The 23416-nt window shown below is 38.0% G+C and overlaps 1 protein-coding gene across 2 annotated transcripts in view; it reads right to left on the minus strand.

Moving 5' to 3' along the window:
- NPEPPS (aminopeptidase puromycin sensitive) overlaps positions 1 to 23416 on the minus strand; it is a 99841-nt gene that overhangs the window by 49760 nt on the left and 26665 nt on the right. The window lies entirely within an intron of this gene.

Here is a 23416-nt window from a genome sequence, read left to right on the forward strand (position 1 = left end):
ACTAAAAAACTTCTGTACAGCAAAGAACACCATCAGCAGAACAAAAAGGCACCCAACAGTATGGGAGAATATACATAAATGACTCATCTGATAAGGGGTTAACATCCAAAATACATAAATAATTCATATGCCTCAACATCCAAAAAACAAATAATCCAATTAAAACAAGGGCAGAGGACCTGAACAGACACTTCTCCAAAGAAATATAAATGGTCAGTAGATACATGAAAAGATGCTTCATATCACTTATCATCAGGGAAATGCAAATTAAAACCACAATGAGATATCAACTCACACCAGTTAGAATGGCCACCATCCAAAAGACAAGAAAGAACAAATGTTGGCGAGGATGCGGAGAAATGGGAACCCTCCTACACTGTTGGTGGGAATGTAACTGCTGTGGAAAGCAGTATGGGAGGTTCCTCAAAAAAGTAAAAATAGAAATACCATTTGATCTAGCAATTCCACTTCTAGGAATTTACCCAAAGAAAACAAAATCCCTGATTCAAAAAGACATACGCACCCCTGTTTATTGCCACACTATCTGCAATAGCCAAGATATGGAAGCCTAAGTGTCTTGTCCATCAAAAGATGAATGAATATGTGGTACATACACACAACGGAACATTATTCAGCCATAAAAAAAAAGAAATCCTCCCATTTGCAACAACATGGATGGATCTAGAAGGTATTATGCTCAATGAAATAAGCCAGGTGGAGAAAGACAAATACCATGATTTCAATTATTTGTCATTTGTATATAAAACAAAATATTTTCTCTGGTTTGTGGCTCTCCTATTCATGTTCATAACGGTGTTTGATAATCACAAGTTTTAAATATTAATGAAATCTGATCTATCAGATTTTTTTCTTTTATGGCTAGTGCTTTTTGTCCTAAGAAATATTTGCCTGCCTCAAGTAGACTTAGCTTTTCATTCTGAATATTTTGGGACTCCATTTAGAGGCCTTGATCTCACTCATTAACTGTGGCTGTTAATGCCACAAAACAGAAGGAAAAGCAAAACAGAAGGAACAAAATGGCAGTAGACTCACAGACACTGAGAAGTGGCTAGTGGCTACCAAAGGGGAGGGGTTAGGGTGGTTGGAAGGGGAGGGTGAGGTGGACAAAGGGGCACAACAATTCTCAATCACAATATAAATTAGTCATGGGGACGGTAGTACAGCATGGAGAATGTAGTCACTGATTCTGTAACATCTTTCTACAGTGATAGATATTGTAACCATACTAGAGGGGGTGAGGATTTAATAATATGGGTAACTGTTGAACTACTGTATTGTACATTTGAAACCAATGTAAGATTGTATATCAACAATATTTCAATAAAAAAAAGAGGAAGTAGCCATATATTTGAATTTATGAGACAGTCTTCAAATTACTTTCTATAGGACAACATACATCTTGGCAAACATTAGAGTTAGAAATAACCTTGGTCAACAGTTTTGAATATTCTGTAACTGGCAAAACCACTTATCCAGTGGCTCAAGCCAAAAACATGGAATCATGCTAACTGCCTGCTTGCATGTCTGTCTCTCATACCATATATCCAATAAGCAAATTCAATAGCCTGTTCCTTTTATCCCAGGCTTTTCAATGCCTCCATACAACCCCAGCCCAATGTGCCATATTATTTCCCCCTAGACCACTACAATAACTTTTTAACTGGTCTGTTTCTACTCTTGCTGCCTTACAGTCTATTCTTCACACAGCAGCCACAGTTAATGAGTGAGATCAAGGCCTCTAAATGGAGTCCCAAAATATTCAGAATGAAAAGCTAAGTCTACTTGAGGCAGGCAAATATTTCTTAGGACAAAAAGCACTAGCCATAAAAGAAAAAAATCTGATAGATCAGATTTCATTAATATTTAAAACTTGTGATCATCAAACACCGTTATGAACATGAATAGGAGAGCCACAAACCAGAGAAAATATTTTGTTTTATATACAAATGACAAAGAACTTGTATCCAGAATATAAAAAAAAAAAACTTCTATAACTCAAGGATAAAAACCAGACAACTCATATTAAAGCATGGGCAGAAGACTTGGACAATTTCACAAATGAAGATATTTGAATGGCCAAAAAGCAAATGAAAAAGAGCTCAACATCAGTCATCAGGGAAATGCAAATTAAAACCATGACAACATACCACTACATACTCACAAGAATGGTTAAATCTAAAAGACCTGAGAACAAAAGCGCTGTCGAGGATGTGGAATAACTACAACTCATATTTTGTTGCTCAAAGTCTGCATGCATTCTCTAACCTCAGGGTTTCTGCAACTGCTTGGAAAGTTCTTTCTCCAGATATCTACACATTTTATGTCATTCAGGCCTCCGCTTAAATCACTTCTTTGGAGATCTGATCTATCACCTTAAAGAACAATCACTCTACATCCTTTTATTATGATTTTTAAGCACTTATCACTACTTTACATTACATATTTGTTATTGTCTGTCTTTCCAAATTGAATCTATGTATCTGGAATATTGATTCTTGGTTCTGTTCACAACTCTACCTCCAATCCAAGAACACTTTTTTTGGCATGTAGTATGTTGAGTGATTATTAGCATAAGGAATAAATGAATGATTTCAAAAAGCAATAGAGTGATTATGTCATGGAGATTATCAATACTATTCATACAAGATACATTAATAAGAAGCAACTTTTACTAATGTTATATTAATAGGGACATGACTAGGATATAATTTCCAGTTATAACATATTTATTCAAAAAAGGGAGTATCTCATGGGGAGGGCTGTACAACACAGAGAAGACAAGTAGTGGTTTTACAGCATCTTACTACACTGATGGACAGTGACTGTAATGGGACTTGTGGGGGGGACTTGGTGATGGTGGGAGTCTAGTAAATATAATGTTCTTCATGTAATTGTAGATTAATGATACCAAAAGATAATACAATTAAAAAATAAGTAAAATAAAATAAAATAAATGATTTTAAAAAAGGGAGTATCTCAAATACCTTAGAAGATAATATTTGCTCCGGAAGTATTAGATTGTTCAAAGAATGGAAAGCGATTAATAAAAAAGACACATATGGAAAGTCAGAATAAATATGCTTCATTGAAGTAGAGAAGACAATATTTCTAAATTGTTTATATTTAACACTAATTTATCAATACTAATTGAATTAGTACTAATTAATATTGATTAGGACTTAATACTAATATATCAATATAATAGTTTATATTAACATTTATAATTTAAACTGTATATGTAAATTAAACACTATAGACACTTTATTATATTGTGTATAAACAATTAAAAATAATCTAACTTAACCTTAACCAAAAAACTTTTTAAAAAATACTTAAATCTTTAAATGAGAAAATAGGAGAGAATCTTACAATCAGGCATATATAGTTACTCAACAATCTAAGCCTCTGTTTTCACACCCATAAAACTAAAATCATTACCTATTACTCAGTTATTTGAAGATTATATAACATACTGAGTGTAAAGTATGATTAACTGGTATGATTCTTAAGAAATAACTACTCTTTCCTAGATCATAACATATCTAACACAGTTCTTTATTAATTCAACTATAAGTAATTTGTTACCCATGTATAAATAAGGACTCTTGCTGAAATTACTTTTTATGGAGTGCTATATATCAGAAAAAATTGTTTTAAATATAATTGGCATTTTCAAATCTGTGGATATAAACATACATGTTTGGGTATAGCATGCATGTGTTAAGTGTGTGTTAGTAGTCTGCTAAGTGGAAGCAAAACTTGAATATAATCATAGCATGTATTAAAACCATGACAAGAAAAATCTTATACTCAAAATTACTGCAATGGAGATCCACCTGGACTATAAAAGATTACTCATGACAATATAGATCTACAGGTTTTACAAGACCTATAAATTGGATTTTAAATGCCTTGTTTTAAAAACTAATTTAAAAAAACTAATTAAGACATAATTTTGACTGTAAGTAAAAAAAAATTCAGAACTATGTATACAGAATGTTATCTGTGAGCACACACATACACTATACAGATGTATATGTGTACCTATATATGTATATAGATATACACACATACATGAATATATGTCTGTGTAAGAAAGGATATATATAAAACTGATAATTTTGTCTCCATGAAGGAGAGCTGAGAGGCTGGGGAGGGGGAAAGCAGGCTTACTTTGTACTGTATACCGGTTTACCATTTATATGTTAATTCTGGTTCTCCTCTTCTGTCATAATAGGCCTTAAGAGGAATACAATGTACACATACATTTATACATTTCTAATTTGGCATCTAGGTATACGTTAACTATGAAAGGTTTTTAAATGTTTAAAAATGTTTTTAAAGATATTCTTTTTGAGATCCTGACCAAATTTTTATAATAAGCCCATTTATCAAATAAATCTGATGAAGATCTCATTCTGGATTTTCCAAGTATGGCTTATTGACAAGGAGTCTTTCTTGCCTAGTTCTTTAGGATTCAGGCCAACCATAATTTAATAACATACCTATTCTCAGAGAACACAGAAGGTGAAGTGGCTCATCTTATTTGTTCAGTCAGTCAGTCTTTGCAGGGTAACAGCCCTTGATGTCCAAAATGCTCTAACAACTAAAGGAAGGCAAGCACTCCTAGTCATTGCTCCACTTAGTCTCTGCCAAAATTTCAGAACCTCTCTCACCTGAGTTATTCTTGAATATAAGATTGTTTTCTGTTCAACATTTGTGTAACCATGCTATTTGGTCTAGTATGTTTCCTTTAAATTACTCTGCTCACTTCCACAAAGAATACCAGGGTCCTCAGTAAACAAATGCTTCAGCTTCTATGGTACCTTCATAAGTCTACCTTACTTTATTTTAATTGTTCCCCTCTCTGCTGGCCTTTTCTACTTTGCCATTTTGTATGTTAATTCTGTTCCTCCCCTCCTGTCATAATAGATCTCAAGAGGGATACAATGCCTTTTCTTTAGTGAGTACATACTTTTATGAGGGAGCCTACTGTTATTATTGTTAAATCCAGTTTCTATTATCAATGAGTAATACAATCGGTAATTATAAGTAAACTCCTGCTTTCCTTATTAAATAAAATCTAGCTCAGACTTTCTCCTAAATAAAAATGTACTAAGTATGTCCATATGTACTTAGAATCTACAATAACTCGACTTAATCATTTATTCAATCAGTATTGTGCTACATAAAACAATAAATATTTTTAAAAAGAATAAATAAACAATAGTTTCTTTACTGCAAACCACAGGCTTCCTGTAGGTCTGATTCTCTGATCTCTTGCATTAACAATGTAAACATAGAACATTATCTAGATACTGCAGTATGTCACACTTTCCTCAAATTTAAATAATATTAGTCATAAAAATCAAATCTATTTTAAAGTACTACTAAACTCATAGAAGGTTGACCAAACTTAAACAACAGATACTAAAAGTACTGCTACTATTATGTGAAATTCCAAATGGAGCACTGCAGAGCAGGGGAAAGGAAGATGTTTTAATAAGTGGTACTGGGACAACAGAATTCTCATCAGGGAGTAAAAACCAAGCTGGACCTAGACTCATGCCATACCTACCAAGTAGATTAGTAAAATCAAAACAATAAAGCTTTCAGAAGATAATATAGGAAGATATCATCATGATATTGGAAAAGGGAAAGTTCTTTTTAAAGACATAAAAAGCAATAACCACACACAAAAAAAGAATGATAAATTCAGCCCCATGAAATTAAGAACTTCTATACATTAAAAGACACCATTAAGAAAGTGAAGATGCAAAAGATACTTGTGACACTTAAGTGGGAAAGAACTTATATCCAGAATATAAAAAGAATTCCTTTAAAAATCATAGGAAAAGACATAGAACCCAACAGAAAAATGAGCAAAAACTCTGACACTTCACAATAGAGGAAATACATGTATCCTATATATATATATATATATGGTAACCAACCTCATAATCAGGAAGTAAAAATTAAAACCTCAATCAGCTACCACTACATACCAACCAGATTAGCTACCAACAAAAGTACTAAAATACCAAATGTTAATGAGGATGTGCAACAGCTGGAATGAACTGGAGTTTTTAGTAGTGTAACTGCCACGACCTTAAGATACATGTACCCTATAACCCAGCAACACCACTCCTAGGCATATACTTTACGGAAGTGTACATATGTGCACCAGGCTGAGAATAGGAGCTTTGCGCACAACAGCCCCAAACTGAAACAATCCAAAAGTCCATCAGTGTCCACCAACAGCGCAATCGATAAATATGTTTTGGTATATTCCTATAATGGAATGCAGGGCAGTGACAAAGAAGAAGAAAATTCAGCTACACAAAACAACACGGATCAATCTCAGAAGCTTAACACTGAGTAAAAAAAACCACACAGTACTTACTGTATGATTTTATTTTTATAAAGTACAAAAAAAGGTAAATTAAGCTATATTGTTCAGGGATCCACACTTAAATTGTCATACTACAAAGTAAAATAAGAAAATTATTACATCAAAAGTCACTCCATTTAACGTTTTAGTGTTAATCCCTCTACATGCCACATATACTCTCTGCATCAAAAAAGCCTTCCTATATTAATATTTGAGCATGATAACCTTGCACTGAAAGGTAAACCATAGTTAAACCATGAAACACTTTTCCCCTTTATGTAAACATAATGAAATTTAGCCACAGAAGAGGAAGAAAAAAGAGAGAAATACAAGATGGTACACTCAGGAAGCCACATTAAAAAAAAATTCAAGTAGGAAAAAAACACATAAATAAATCAGCCAAAGTTGTTACTCCTTGTGCTACCTACACAAGCCTCTAGTAGATTCTACCCTGGTATTATACTGAGATATAAATATAAAATCTAAAAATTCCAGTATCATAAGTTCTAATACAACTGTATTTCAAAAGTTCCTTTATAAATTTTCTGTTTAGAGCTCAGCATGTAATATCCTCTAAGCCACTACTGTATGTAACAATCAATCTAGCCCACATAATTCTATATAGCCCACATATGCCTGTATAGTTAAGTACTACATAAACTTGTGATGGGGTTTTGTTTTGTTTTTTTACTCAGATGGCAACCTATCTACCAAATTGTTTCTGTGATTTTAAAAAGCAGTCCATGGCGCAATAAAAAAGAATTTACAGTTTAACAAAGGCTTGTAATAGCCACCTGCTACTTAGAACATATATTACTTCTTCATAAAGCCCAAAATAGTGTTGCAGTAGGGAAGAAAACACCATTCTGGAGGAATTCCAAAGGCGCCTACAGAGATCATGGAACCAAGAGCTCAGAGATACTTCTTACTTTGCAAGGCTCCAAGACCTCCTCCTCACCCTAAGGAAGAAGAGCCATTCAAGGCTATACTGAGTTACAGTTTAAGCAGTACCTATATTGACAGTTCTATATGTTGAAATTTAGTATTTACATAATGTAGTGATGGTCCTATCCTATTTGGCTACCTAAGAAGTCTAAAGAAAATTATTCATGTGCCAAATATAAATCGGATCCAAGAGAACATAGAAATCTCTTCTACAGTGTTCCTATTTTTAATAAATGACTTATGGATATTCATGATGATTCAACAGCAGGACAAATACTAGAGTAACACAAATACATGAATTCTTTTTTTTTTAAAGATGAATAAGAAATTTTATTAAAGTACATGGGGAAGGCAAATAACATTTGAAACTAGATATATCAGCCAAGATTCTGTCCATGAGTTGCAAGGGACTGAAGCTCAAACTGGCTTCCCCCTCAAAAAAAGAGAAGTTTAAAGAGTTCAGAAAGAGAATCCTCCCCTTCACTGTCCAGTAAGGGCCTCTGATATTGCATCATTCCCTAATGGAGTTTACAAATACATGAATTCTTGACCTGGTTTTGCCACTAATTATATGGTCTTACACTAACTTAACCTACTAGGATCTCAGTTTCTTCATTTGTAAAACAATTAGGGCTTTATTTCAGGTAACAGTAGAGTATATAGTTCAAACAAATTCTCTCTTTCCCATACCCAACTCCCCAAAACTAAAAAAGCTACATGGAAGAAAGATCTCTAAAAGCATCAAAAAGCAAAAATATAAGGAGGTCAAGAGGAAGAAGACAGGATTTCAGAGACAGGAAGTTTTATATGCCAGGCATTTTTGTTCTGGAGTCATTTTGCTGATCCGTCTGACAGACCTTAGAGGCTGAATCTGGTGGGCCCATGGGACAAAAGTTGGAATACAGAGCCAATCAAGACTAGTGAGCCTTAGTAAACCACCTCCTCCTTTGGACTTGAAGCTCAAAAGTTAATAATCTCATAGGAAAGGTGAATAAGAATAAAATTAGTCCACATATGGAATGCAATAAGACCTCAGAAAAACTGAAGCCATGATAATGGGAAAAAGATTATCCCTGAGTACTTGCGACACCCAGATGAAGTAAACAAAAATTCTCTCTAGATGAAGAAAACATCACCTTATCTTGACTACATGATTTTCCTAATTCAACATCTAATAATCAATAAACCCTGGAACATCAGAGGACAAGACAAATTGAATGAAAAACAGCTAAAACAATGAATAAAATAGAGCAGAAACCCTAGGTGTTAGCAGATATATTTATATACCTTCTTACTATGTTCAAAAAGATAAAAGCCCAAGCTTGAAAAAAATCAGTTAGGATTGAGAAACTACTTGAAAAGAAAAAACAAACAAAAAACCCACACACACTTGGAAAAATATATGATAAAACTAAAATATATAATAACAAAAAATGAAACAAAACACAGACAAGCAAAACACACCTTCAGCGGGCAATCTTAAAAGCAGATGAGATACATCTGAAGAATGAATCAGTGAGGTGGAAGATAGGCAAGAATAAAAGGCCCAGAACAAAGCACAGTAACAAAAAAATGAAAAATGCAGAGGAAAATGAGAAAGATGGAGGATACTGTTAGAAGGTGGAACATTTATTTAACTGGAATCCTAAGAGGGGAGATGAGAGGTCAGAATGCAGCAGAAGCAGTATTTAAAGAGGTAATGACTGAGGCCATTCTAAAATCAATGAAAAGATATTAAGCCACACATTCACCAATCCCTTCAAGTTCCAAGCAGGCTATATAAAAAGAAATCCAACTACTTAAATTTCAGAAAACCAAAGACAAAGAGCAACTAGAGTAGGAAGGTTGCGGGGAACACTAGTGTTAAGGAAGTGAGAGCTGACGTCTTAAGGATAAAAGTAAGATGATCGTGGAATAAAAGTCAATTTCCGACTACACTGATAGACAGTGACTGCAATGGGGTGAGGAGTGGGGGCAGTAAAGGCTTAGTAATATGGGCGAAGGTTGAAACCACAATACTGTTCATGTGAAACCTTCATAAGATTGCATATCAATGATACTTTAATAAAAAAAAAAGGCAATGTACGGAAAGAAAGTAATTGCCAATCTAGAATTTTAAAGCCAGCAAAAATAATCTTCAAAAATAAATGTTGTAACACTGGTATACACACTGTTGAAACTCATTGAAATGCAAAATGGACATTAAAAACGAATCCATCTTGTATGTAACTTCAATAAAGCAGGAATTTAAAATGAAGGTTGGAAAAATAAGGCAAAACAAAGATGCTCAAAGAAATAAAAACAGAAACTTTGCCAACGACAGACCCACACTAAACATTACAAAGGGTATTCTTCAAACAAAAAGAATGATTCTAAAAAGACTGCTAGAAGAAAGAACTATATAACACAATAATATCTTATGACTTCAAAATAAATAAAAATACATATTTAAAAAAATTATACTATATCATAACAGTAACATGTAAGTCAGAGAGAGATAGAGATTAAGTGCTCTAAAATCCCTGTATTATCAAGGAAAGGAGCAAAATGACTGCTTAACACTAGACTTTTAAAGTCAAGGGTGGCTGTTGTAATCCACGGGGTACTGACACCCACCAAAAAACAACAGTAATTTTTTAAACTTTCCTAATTAAGGGAATAGGAAAAAGCACATAAGAAAATGGGAGCTTTAAAGCCAAGTAGCAGAATTACATTAAATGTAAATGCTTTATTTAGAAGACAAAGATTCTCAGATTAGATATATCTAAAACTTAAGTATTCAGAAAGGTGAAAGTAAAAATGAGAAAAATATGACAAGCAAACATTAGTAATTCATAGAACAAGCAGGAAAACATTAGTAAAAATGAAAATTTTAAACAAAATTAACAAACTTCATTTAGTAAGACATATAAACATTATATCTAACAACTATAGAAATCTCTCTTTTTAAGTATACACAAGCATTTTAAAAACTAAGTTTCTTGGGCTAAAGTAAGTCTTCACATCCAAAGGACTTAACTCATATTGTGTGTTTCCTGACCATAATTTGGTTAAACCAGAAAAGGTCCAAGTACACCTAAACATTCCATGGATCAGAAATCAGAAAATATTCTGAACTGAATGATAAACTATGAAATATTTTAAAATACAAAAGCAGATCAGTGGTTGCCTGGGATTGGGAAGAAGGGGAGGAATGGATTATAAAGAGCCAAGAGGAACACTGTGGGTAGGATGGGTGTGTTCATTATCCTGGTTGTACTCATAGATAAAAAAATATCAAATTACATTATTTTAATACGTGCAGTTTATTGTATGTTAATATTGCATATAAACCTTCATAAAGCTCTTTCTCTAAGGAAAGAAAAAAAGAAGAGGAAAAGTGGAGGTACAGCTACAGCAGTCATCATCACTGCCTGGAGAATTTCCCCCAAAACAAACCAAAAAAAGTATGGGATGCAGCTAAAAGCAATAAACTTTCAAGAGGAAAATTTATGGCTTTAAATGAATATACTAGAAAAACAATTAATAAGCCAAGCAACCATCTCTAAGAAGTTTCAAAAAAAAAAGCTGCAAAACAAACCAAAGGAAGTAGAAGGAAGAGCAAAAATTAAGGAAATAGAAAATAAACATTCAACTGAGGATTTAAAATCAGAAGTTGATTCTTTGAAAAGACTGAAAAAATTGACAAAGATTTGGAGATTAAGGAGAAAAAAGAGAAGGCACAAATAAATATTTAAATAAATGATAAATTTATAAAATTATTGTTTATATAAGATATATAAATAAAAATAAATAAAATGATATTTTATTATTATAAGGGATCTGGCAGCTAAGATCCCTTGGAATTATAATAATTTGAAACCACTTAGAGCAAAGCTTTCCAGGTGTTCTGTGGCAGTTCCAAATATAAATAAATTAACAGGTTTGCCAAGATACTGATTTCCTTAAACCTTGGGTCAGCCAGATAGGGCTTGAGCAGTGATAGGCCTCTGCCACTCTTCTTATGTGAACCACTTCTTTCCACTTTATCAAGAAAACATCATTTTCTATTAATGTCTTAAAAAAAAAAGTTAAAAAATACTAATTTGGAGAACAACTCTTTCAGCTTAGCATTTAAAGACAGCAAATATATTATCACCCCCCCCAAAAAAAATCATGAACAAGTGACAAGGATGTAGAGAAAAGGGAACTCTTGTACACTGTTAGTGGAAATGTAAACTGCTACAGACATTACGGAAAACAGTACAAAAGTTCTTCCAAAAATTAAAAATAGAACCACTTAAGATCCAGCAATCCTATTTCTAGATACACATACACAAAGGAAATTAAATCAGTACCTGCCATGTTCACTGCAGCATTCTTCGCAACAGCCAAGATATGGAAACAACCTAAGTATCTGTCAGTGATGAATGGATAAAGAAAATGTGGTGTGTATACACATAATGAAATACTACTCAGCCTTCAGAAAGAAGGAAATCCTGCCTGCCATTTGTGACAACATGGATGAGCCTGGAGTACATGCTAATTGAAATAGGTCAGACACAGAATGAAAAATGCTACATGTACCACTTATATGTGGAATTTAAAAGAGTCAAACTCATAGAAGCAGAGTAGAAATTGAAGGGCCCCCACCCATAAGATGGCAAACTCACCCCTTGCCCCCCCCTAATCCCAGCACCTAGCCAATAGCCACCAGCCCCGTAGAAGTGACACCCTCAATCAGCTCATGCCCTTTCCTATATAACCCAGCACCTTTCCCTAATAAAGCAGAATTCTCCGGTGAATTGCTGCTGTGTGTTGCTCCTTTCCTTTCATTGGTGCCGAAACCTGGGAGATGGGACACCCCAACTGGGCCTCATCTTCCCCCCCGGACACCAGCAGAAGCTTGCCCTCGTCCTCTTTTTCCAGCGCTGGCTCCTCACACTCACCACTCCTCTTTGGCCTTTGGGTAACTTTTCCCCCTGAGCGGGCCACTCTTCCCCGAGCTATCGCAGCGCCATTGAGCAAAGCCCTGATGCTCGGGGGCGAGGAGAGAACTCTCCCCGCCTTAGGCCTTCACGGCTGCGGCGGACTCTCAGGCCCCTCCTCCAATAGCCATAATCGAGGTGACTCCTTTGCGGATGAGAACGCTCCCTTTTTCCCCCCTCCTCCTTCCGTTCCATCCACCGAAATCTGTTCCATCCACCGAAAATTCCTAGTACTAGGTACCTCATGACTCTGGCACTCTGCCTTCTTAGAGAAGTCTGGGTGACGACCCACACTTCCTAAGAAATTCCGACTTGTATACGAGTTTCCGCAGACCACCAAGGATCATTGGGGACGCCCTTTGTCTGCTCCCAGTCCAAGGATCTCCGTTCATCTTCCCCTGTTTGTCTCCTTCTCTGTCCTTTATCCATGGGAGCCTCCTCATCCCTCCCTAAAGATTCACCTCTTGAATGCCTGCTCAAGTATCTAGCCACCCTCTCCCTGACACCTGATATAAAACCAAAACTTCTCCGTAAATACTGCTCCCAAGATTGGCCGACATACCCCCTAGACAATAACAACCAATGGCCCGCAGGGGGAACTCTTGATCCTAACATCACTCGTGATCTCTTTAACTACCGCCAGCACCTGAAAAAATGTAAGGAGATTCCCTATATCGAAGCTTTCCGCCTCCTCCTCCCGCCTCCCTCAGTGCCACTGCCTCCTCCTCCCCCCAAGTTCTCCTAGCCTGCAAGCCATCTCCCCCGCAGAAGCCTCCCATTCACTCCCTTCCCCCTCCTCCTCCCCCCAAGTTCTCCTAGCCTGCAAGCCATCTCTCCCGCAGAAGCCTCCCGTTCACTCCCTTCCCCTTCTTCTCCTACAACAGCCCTTCTCCCTCCCCCCCCACCATCTCCTCCCCCATCTCACCTCCTCCGCCTTCGTCCCCCTCATCTGCCCCTCCCCTGCAAATTGAGCCTGAGCCTTTCAGCCCCCCTTTAACCAGGTCCCGGGGGCCTCCTCCGTCTTTGCCCTCATCACCTGTTTCTCCCCCACAGACTGAGCCAGAACCCTTCAGTCCCCCTCAGACTCGGTCCCGAGAGCCTCCCAAAATTATCGCCCCCCTCCGGGACGTAGCTTAGACAGACTCACTCAAGCCCTATTACAGTATTACAGTATACCAGCCTTGACCCAGAAACGCCTGACAGAAGACATGTCCTTATGACATACTTCCTACCTCAAAGCTACCCCGACATTAAAGCTAAACTCAAAAAGTTAGAACAGGGCCCTGCTACCCCACAGACTGAGATCCTAACAGTGGCCTTTAAAGTCTTCCATAACTGGGTGGAGGAAAAAGAACGCCGTAAACAAAAAGCTGATCAGGCCAATTTCCAAATGTTGGCCCAGCTGATAAAACCACAACCTGGGCGCCCTTCTACAAACAAGCCCCCCCCACCCCCCAGGAGCTTGTTTCAAGTGCGGAAAAGAAGGACATTGGTCAAGGGCATGCCCCTCCCCCAGATCTCCTACCACCCCATGCCCCAGATGCCACAAAAAGGGCCACTGGGGGTCTGATTGCCCAACCACCCAAAGGGGAGGCTGGACAAACAACCCCCATCCTAAGCCTGCCGTAGTGGAGCTGGCAGAAGATTGACGGGGCTCAGGGGCTTCTTGCCTGACCATTTCCATCAACAACAGGAGCCCAGGGTTACTTTAATAGTAGACAGTCGCCCCATCTCCTTCCTCCTAGATACAGGAGCCACCTTCTCAGTCTTGCGAGAATACCGGGGCCCTACCACGCCTGCCATTACTCCTATAGTTGGGGTAGGAGGTAAACAGATTTTCCCATTAAACCCCCCCCCCTTTTATGCACAATCCAAGACAATCCCATACCTTTCTCCCACTCCTTCCTGGTTATGCCCCAGTGTCCCATCCCTTTACTAGGACGGGACATCCTTTCTCTCCTCCATGTTTCCATAACTATATCCACTCCCACAGCCCCCAGTACTCCCTCTCTGATGGCCCTCATAGCCGACTACCCCCCTTTACCCAATGAAAGCTCCAGTTCCGCCCTCATACACCCTGTAAATCCCTAAGTTTGAGACATTACAAGCCCCTCCGTGGCTCTATGTCCTCCTGCCTTTATCAAATTACGTGACCCCTCTCAGTATATCTGTCAGGCCCAATACCCCCTAACCACTTCAGCCCTCATAGGCCTCCAACCCATCATTCAAGATCTCTTAAACAAAAATTACCTCAGACCCACTCACTCCCCGTTTAATACCCCCATATTAGCTGTTAAAAAAAAAACCAACAGATCTTTCCGCCTTGTCCAAGACCTTCGCCTCATCAACATGGCCATTGTCCCTATCCATCCCTTAGTTCCAAATCCATACACCCTTTTATCGCAGATCCCTGCCTCAGCATCCCACTTCTCAGTCCTACATCTCAAGGACGCATTTTTTCTATCCCTCCTCCCAAGATTTTTTCGCCTTCACCTGGATGGACCCATACACAAGACATTCTGAACAACTCACTTGGACAGTTTTGCCACAAGGCTTCCGAGATAGTCCCCATATTTTTGGACAGGTCCTAGCTTAGGACCTCAAACAGTTTCATCATGATTACTCCGAGTCCACCTTATTACAATACGTGGACAATCTTCTACTCTGCAGTCCCTCGTGGGAACGGTCTGAACTTGACACTGCCTCCCTACTTAACCTTCTAGCTTCTAAAAGTTACTGGGTATCCCCCGTCAAAGCTCAAATCTCTTCCCCTTCTGTCACTTACCTCGGATTCCTTCTATCTCAACAAAGAAAGTCCATTACCTTAGACAGAAAACGGCTCCTCTCTGACCTGCCCGTTCCCAAAATCAAGACAGAAATCCTTTCCTTTCTAGGCCTGGCTGGGTATTTTAGAGCGTAGATCCCTAACTTCTCCCTGTTGGCAAGACCCCTATACGACCTCAGCAAGGGCCCCCCTGAAGAACCATTATCATCCTCACCCCAACACTCCTTCATTAAGCTCCGTCAAGCCCTTGTGGAAGCCCCAGCTCTCCATCTTCCTGATTTGTCGAAGCCCTTCTCATTATACATTCATGAGAGGTCCAGTCAAGCTCTAAGAGTCTTAGGCCAATATTATGGCCCATCCTTTGCCCCAGTAGCTTATCTCTCCAAGCAATTAGACCCCACAGTTCGGGGATGGGCCCCCTGCCTACGGGCATTAGCTGCTGGACAGCTCTTGCAGAAGGAAGCTCATAAACTAACATTTGGGGTGCCCCTTACCATTCTGTCCCCACATCACCTAAAAGATCTCTTAACCTACAAAAGTTTTACAGACTCTCCCTCCTTCCAGACTCCTGACCTTACAGTCCTCTTTCCTCCAAAATCCAGACATTTCTTTCCTCCCCTGCCAGCCCCTGAATCCGGCCACTCTTCTTCCTCTACCCTACTCTCCTCATACTCTCTCACATGATTGCCTGGAAGCCCTTCACAACTTCCTTCCGTGCCACTCCACAATCTCCGAAGGAGCCCTCTCACACTCCGACCTCATCTGGTTTACTGGTGGGTCCTCCTTTAAACATGAGGGCACCCACTACGCAGGATACGCAGTAGTCTCCCTCGAAGACGTCATTGAGGCACGAGCCCTACCCCCCAGTACAACTAATCAACAGGCCGAACTCATTGCAGCCACCAGAGCTTGCACCTCTGGCCTGGGACACGTCTCTCACACTGTACACTGACGCCAAATACGTATTCCACATTCTCTTGTCTCACACGGCAGTATGGAAAGAACGAGGCCTCTTCACCACAAAAGGAAATTCCATAATTAATTCAGCCTTAATTACTAAACTTCTAGAAGCTTCACAACTCCCACACCGACTAAGCATAGTCCACTGCAAATCACATCAAAAGGATGACTCCCTCATTGCAAGAGGTAACAACAAAGCCGACAGAGTAGCCCGGTCAGTTGCCCTATCAGAAGACACACCAGACAACAATCCGTCTGCCCTTGCGGTTTTAGCCTTATCACAAGACACTCTCTGTTCCCAGGACAAAGAGTCTCTCTTCCGCTTCTTACACGATCTGTTCCATCCCAGCCCCCAATCCTTGATCCATTTTTTACAATCCTTTTTTTTCTCTCTCTCTCCTGAAGACAAAACCCTACTTAACCAAATCACCCCTTGAAACTCCGCATCTCCCGTTCATCCCCTTTGCCATCCATACCCAAATCATGACTTTTTCCTCCTTTACTTCTCTCTCGCTTTTTTTCCTCATTCCTATTGTCTTCCCCGCCACCCCAGCCTCCTTTGTATAGCGATTCAAAGTCAGACAGACTTACACACAGCATCAAACAAAAGTTACTGCCCTCATTACCACATCAGACTGCCCTCTGAAAGGCTGCTCTGAGCCTTTATACCTCCACTTTCCTTCCTCCACTGAAGTGTTCACTAGCAGCTAACCTTTATTCTCCCTACCTCTGCTTCCTCTATGACCAAAAACAAGCCTATTGCAGGCGATGGCCAGACACCTACGGGGGATGTCCCTACTGGTCTTGCGCCATTCACTACACGGGTAACTCCCGGTACCCACAGTATTACTCCTCCAACCGTTTCATAAAATATCCCAACAGCTCATTCTCCTTATCAATCCCAGATCCCTGGGACTCTTGATGGGCCGCTGGGGTCACAGCCTCAGTTTACTATGGGGGATCCTCAACCCCCCACGGTACCCTTCATAGCTCTCGAGAGTATGTTCCCTCTCCCAGATCTCTCAAGTTGCATCAGATATCGGACATTCCGAAAAAGTCATTATCCAAACTCTTTGACAGCGCCTCTTCATCATCTTATCCCCGCCCCTCTTCCAATTTCTCCTACTCTTAGTTACAGCTCATTCAAGACACCACCATCTTTCTCAACCACACCCTCAACACCGCCAATTGTTTCTTGTGCGCATCACTACAGCGCCCACTGCTGGCCGCCGTGCCCCTTAATATTTCCAACTACTCCTTCCATGCAGAAAGACAACCCCTCTGTCCCCTGGCAGACATAACCCTATGGGAACCAGAATACACAGATAATCTCACCATCCACCACTGTGTAGGCCCAACTCCACCCCCCTCCAGCGCACTTCACTGCCTCTCTATCCACACCCCTACCTCCAGCTCTAAGACTTTTATGTAACCGGGACACTTCTTTTAGTGTAATGGCAGTCTTTTCAACTCACTGCCTCCCAACTCCAGCACACCCTGCATTCTCATCACCCTAATCCCACAGCTTACACTTTACAGCATGGCAGAATTCCTTGAGCTCCAACCTCCTTTGCCCTTGTGCACAAGAAGGGCTGCTTTCCTTCCCATTATAGTCAGTATTTCCCTAGCCACCTCAGCTATTGGGGCAAGATTTTCAAGGGGAGCCTTGGGTCACTCTCTATGGGCAATTAGAAATCTCAACGCCAAACTTGAGGGGGCCCTCACATCCACTGCTGATTCCCTGGCCTCTCTCCAAAGACAGGTCACTTCACTAGCTAAGGTCACCCTTCAAAACCGGCGGGCCTTAGATCTGCTTACAGCCGAAAAGGGAGGCACCTGCGTTTTCCTCCGGGAAGAGTGCTGCTATTACATCAACGAATCCGGCATTGTAGAAACTGACATTACCAAACTCACCAACCTTGCCTCCAGTCTCCACTCTGCTTCCAATTCCAACCCATTCTCTTCAATACTAACAAACCCCCTCCTCACCTGGCTCTGGCCCATTGCAGGCCCCATAATAATCATTCTTTTCGCCTGTCTCTTCTTACCCTGTATAATAAAGTTCATCAAAATCCCAAGTCGGAAAAATCTCTAATCAAACTTTCAACCAGCTTTTACTCAAGAACTACCAGCTTTTAGCCACAGAAGATCCCTCACCCTCACGTAACCTCCTCACCACACGCTGAGATGGACCCCTCTCTCCGCTAGAAACTGTTCCTGGAAACAATGTCCGCAGACGCCTGGCTTCTGGCACCCGTATCCTCTTGGCACCACTGGAATCAACAAGTCCTCGACCTATGGTTACAGGGAACCTTCACTGATTTCCAACCTGAAGAAGTTCACATCTACTCGTCCTTACTGTGGGGAGTCCTATCAACCCTTTCCTTCCAGTCCTCAAGCCCTCACTCCCTTCTCCGCCCCTGTTCAGCAGGAAGCAGTCAGAGAGAAAGCAACGTCCACAACCCCATAGAGGAGAAAAGGGGGAATGAAGGGCCCCCACCCATAAGATGGCGAACTCACCCCTCGCCCCCCCTAATCCCAGCACCTAGCCAATAGCCACCAGCCCCGTAGAAGTGACACCTCAATCAGCTCATGCCCCTTCCTATATAACCCAGCACCTTCCCCTAATAAAGTGGAATTCTCCGGTGAATTGCTGCTGTGTGTCGCTCCTTTCCTTTCAGAAATGGTGACTGCCAGGAACTAGAGGGAGGGGCAAATGGAGATACAGTGTTGAAAGGGTACAAAGTTTCAGTTGAGCAAGATGAGTAAGTTCTGGAGATCTAATGTAAAGCAATGTGACTATAGTTAACAATACTGTATTGTATAGGTGAATCTGATTAAGAGGATAGATCTTCAGTGGTCTCACCACAAACACACAAGAAAAAGAGACAAGGAAAATGGTAACCATGTGAGGTGACTGATGTTAATGAGCTTGTGATGATTATTTCACAATGTATATGAATATCAGAACATCAAGTTGTATATCTTAAATATGTACAAATTTGTGTTTGTTAATCACACCTCAATAAAACAAATAAAAAAAGCCAACAGCGTATAATACAATATTACATATTATGGAAACAGTTTTTCTTTTCAAATTGAATCTAAAAATTACACAATTTACAGTTTTTATGCTCTCCATTTCCTTAACATTTAAAACACTATACAATTAGTAAATATCTCAATTGTATTCCTCAAAGGGAAGTAAAATACAAATTTGAGCTGACAAAATCACCCCAAATGAAATTTTGTTTATTATGCTATAAAGCCCATAGAATAAGCATATGAAGAAATTCAGGCCTAACAAATATGACAAACTTACAGATTTTGCTTCAGTTCACTCAACAAATTCTTACTGAATACCGATTATATGTCTGATATCATGGAAGACCAAAGGTGAAAAAGAATGAGTCATGGCTCTTTATCCTTATGGAACTCAGATTTTAATAAGAAGTAGTAGTACAGACAAAACAGATAACTACTGTGTGGTGTGGTTAAATTATACACAGGCAGTAGACTGTGGTGATTTAAGTGCATGGACCCTAGAAGCCACTGCTTTGGTCTGAGTCATTTACCACTTTAACGACCTCCGTGTACCTAGGGTTTTTGTCTATGTGAATATGTAATACACTTAGTGCCCACATACAGTAAACAATGAATTCTTCATTATTTTTATCATTACTATTAAACATTATCATTATTATGAAAAATGAGATACACTTAGTTGGGCACCTAACGGTGTCTGAAGGTTAGGGAACCTAGGAAGACAAATGTACTTTCCATGTTAAGTCATCTAAATTTTTAGAACAGTCACTAAAGCAATCTGTATCACCTTAAAGCCATTTAAATATTTAAAAATTTACCAGATACAGTTAAATTTTACAACTACTATACACTCATATACTTTCTATTTGTACATAACCATAAGGAAACCTGACTCTGACTTATCAGAGAGTTTTTCACTGTCATTCAAAACCAACTAAAGTGAAAGTGAAAGAATGTGAGTATGCACAACCGGCAACTTCATGTTCTTTATTTCTGACTTGTACTAAAAACAAATAAAAGAGTTGGCTAATAGTATAAGTTGTTCCTTCTAATTCCAGGATTTATTCAATCCGACAATTTTATTCAAATTTATTCAGTTTGAGCTAACAGTTATCGATTTATTTTTAAATGGATCCATCCTACAGAGAAAATAGAACATAGTTCACAGATAAACTTAGAAAAATACCAACAAAATCAGGAATTAGAAATCTAAGGTTTTATTTATCTTAATGTTAACACTAAATAAATTCTTCTTTTTTACAAAATATGTTTTCTTTTTCTCTATTGTCTTTGCCATTGGCTTTAAGTTTCTTATAAAGAACAGTTCAGACATATTTTCATACTTATCAAACTATCGCTTAAACACATAACAAAAACTCCTTGAATGACTACACAAATGACCACTTAATGAAAAAGAAAAAAACTTGATATGAGGAGGAGGGAAGGTTTCAAATAAATAACAAACTTCCTTTGATACATATAAGTCAAGCTAATTTATCTGAAAAGCAAGTGAAAGGTAGAATCTGGGAGATAGAAGGAGACTTGTTACTTGAAGTTCCACAATAATCAATCAAAGTACTTGTTTCTAGCATAATTATTATGTTTACATAAATAACGCAATTATTTATGTATCTATCAATAAAGCTTAAACCAAAATGCTAAATGTTTATAAAGCTGCCACATAATGTTGGTTTGGGAACCAGTACTTAAATTGAAGAGTATATATACCTTCAGAGTAAAGTTCCATTAAAATGAGGAATAAGAAAGTATAAGAACAACAACAACAAAAAAAAACCTGTTCTCAAAAGCTGTCACTGAATTGTTTACAGTTGTAAAAGCATCAAGACAGGATCTGTAAAAATTGTGCAATTCTAACAAGAAACTGATACTGATTTCCATAAGAAAGCTAAAAAGCCTCTTCATGTGTAGTGCCATAATTCCAGAAATCTAAACTACTGGGAAGTTTGCTTCCACCTGGGAGGGTCAACTGTTAATATATCAGGATTAAAGAGATAAGAAAGTCTGTTTTTATTTGAAATGGTCTCATTTTGATCTTTCCAAGAGGGAGAGGGTAGAAGAGCAGACAATTTATACTTAGTATAGAGTTAGTATAAATCCTATTATGGATTATTTTAAGGCATGTTCTAATGTTTCTGGAGTAAGTTTCAAGATTACTCAGTGACCAAATGGTCAAAGAATGTTAATTATGAATTCCAATTTGTAGACCTGTAACAACACATACCAAATAAAGCCCAGAAATATTAAATAGCACATAAAATTCTAGAAAAACACCACAAAGGAGAATTCAAACTAAAAATTCAAAATCAAAATATCCTTTTAGTAAGCTACAGATAACCATGGAGGTAGAAAGTCAATTAAAAAAAACTCACTCACCTGATAGGTTTGACTAGTATGGCAAAAGATACCATAACAAAATTAAAACACAGAAGACAGACCTGACAAAATATTTGCAACATATGTAACAAATAGTGCATGTACATAAGATGTATGCTTAAAGCAATACAAAAATGGGCAAAAAACCCCCAAAGTACAATTGTTACAAAAAAAATTAAAAAGCTAGTAAGTATATGAAAAGATATTAACCCTATTAATAAAAAGTTCAAATAGAAACTATGCATTTTTCATTTCTCAGATTAGAAAATAATAGAAACATTGATAATATCCAGTGAAATGGCAGTATAAAGAAATGTAAATTCTCACACTCTCGATAGGAATGTAAAATAATACAACTTTTTAAGAGGAATATGTGATCATCATATTTATAACAGATAATTTGGTATTTGTTAAAAATTCAACATAATACTCTTACTTCTGTCACAATTTATAGGTATACTCTCATTGGTGCACAAAAGATGTCCTCTACAATACTGTCAGACAAAAAAAAGGAAGTATAACCAAAATGTGCAACATTTAGAAATGGCTTTGTAAAATGATATATCTATACTAAGGAATACTAGGCCTTTGTGAGACAGATGTATGTACATTGCCTTAAAAGATGTATAACACATTAGGTTAAAAAAGCAAGTTGCAAGTCATTATGTACATCATAATCTTAGTTCTGTCATTTAAAGGGGAAAAACCTGCATGTATAAAAGAATTCATATCAGATCATTAATAGTAGTTACTTTTGGGACTAGTAGTTGGTACATTAAAGGGAGGGAAAGAGGAGGACTTTTACATCTTATATCCTGTATTGTTTGATTTTATTACAAGCATGTCTTTCTTTTGTAATTTTAAAAGATAAGCAAAAATATATTAAATGCCATGTGATGAAAATAACCTGTAATTGTTTTATAATTACATTTAAACAATTATTCCTATGCAATATTTGCAGAAGTATTCTCAACTTTATTAACAATCTTCAGATTATTAAACCATCATCTTAATACTTGCTAATAATTATTTATATCTGGGCTAAAGCCAGTAACCTTTGGACCTACAAATAGTTGAATAAAACACCATCTTCTATTACAGATGTCATAATGAAATAAGTTTCACATTTTAAAATGATTAATTTAGACTTCTGCTTCTGGCTATGACAGTTTATCTGGCATCAGAACAACTATAAAAACTGGACTAAAAATATATTTTTAAGTATTTGAATGGGAATCATACAAATATCAGCTCTGTATTCACAGGCTCTTTATTCCCTTGCATTTGCTGACTTCTAAGCAGAACATAGAGACCGGTGAAGAAAACTAAGTACTAAAGCTTGCAGCAGTGTCACTGGACTGGGGAGATGAAAACTGAAATTCAGTACTACCAAAGCTGCCAGGATTCAAATGGTCAACATCCCAGAAAAATGGAGAAATAGATAAAGTCTAACATTCTTCATTTAATTTCCCCTAAAGACATTTGCTGACTCCTAGATTTCAGCAATTTTATGACAGGAGGGAATGAAAAATTGGATTTCAAGGCCTAGAAAGGAAGGAAAAACCTTAGTAAAGAACTCTGACAGGGCTACAAACCTGGAATAAAAGCAAAAACAGATTCAACTGGATCAAGATGGTCTCACTTAGTGAAAGACTGAAAGTTTCCCCCAAAGATCAGGAATAAGACAAGAATGCCGGCTTTTGCCACTTCTCATCAACACAGTACTAGAGATTCTAGCAGAGTAATTAAACAAGAAAAAGAAATAAAAGGCATCCAAGTTGGAAAGGGAGAAGTAAAATGCTCTCTGGTTTATAGGCAAAATGATCTTACGTAGAAAACCCTAAAGATTCCACAAAATAACTGTCAGAACTAATACATGAATTCAGCAAAGTTGTAGGATACAAAATC

The sequence above is a fragment of the Manis javanica genome, chromosome 4, assembly GCF_040802235.1.
Source record: "Manis javanica isolate MJ-LG chromosome 4, MJ_LKY, whole genome shotgun sequence".
In the NCBI taxonomy this organism is placed as follows: Eukaryota; Metazoa; Chordata; class Mammalia; order Pholidota; family Manidae; genus Manis; species Manis javanica.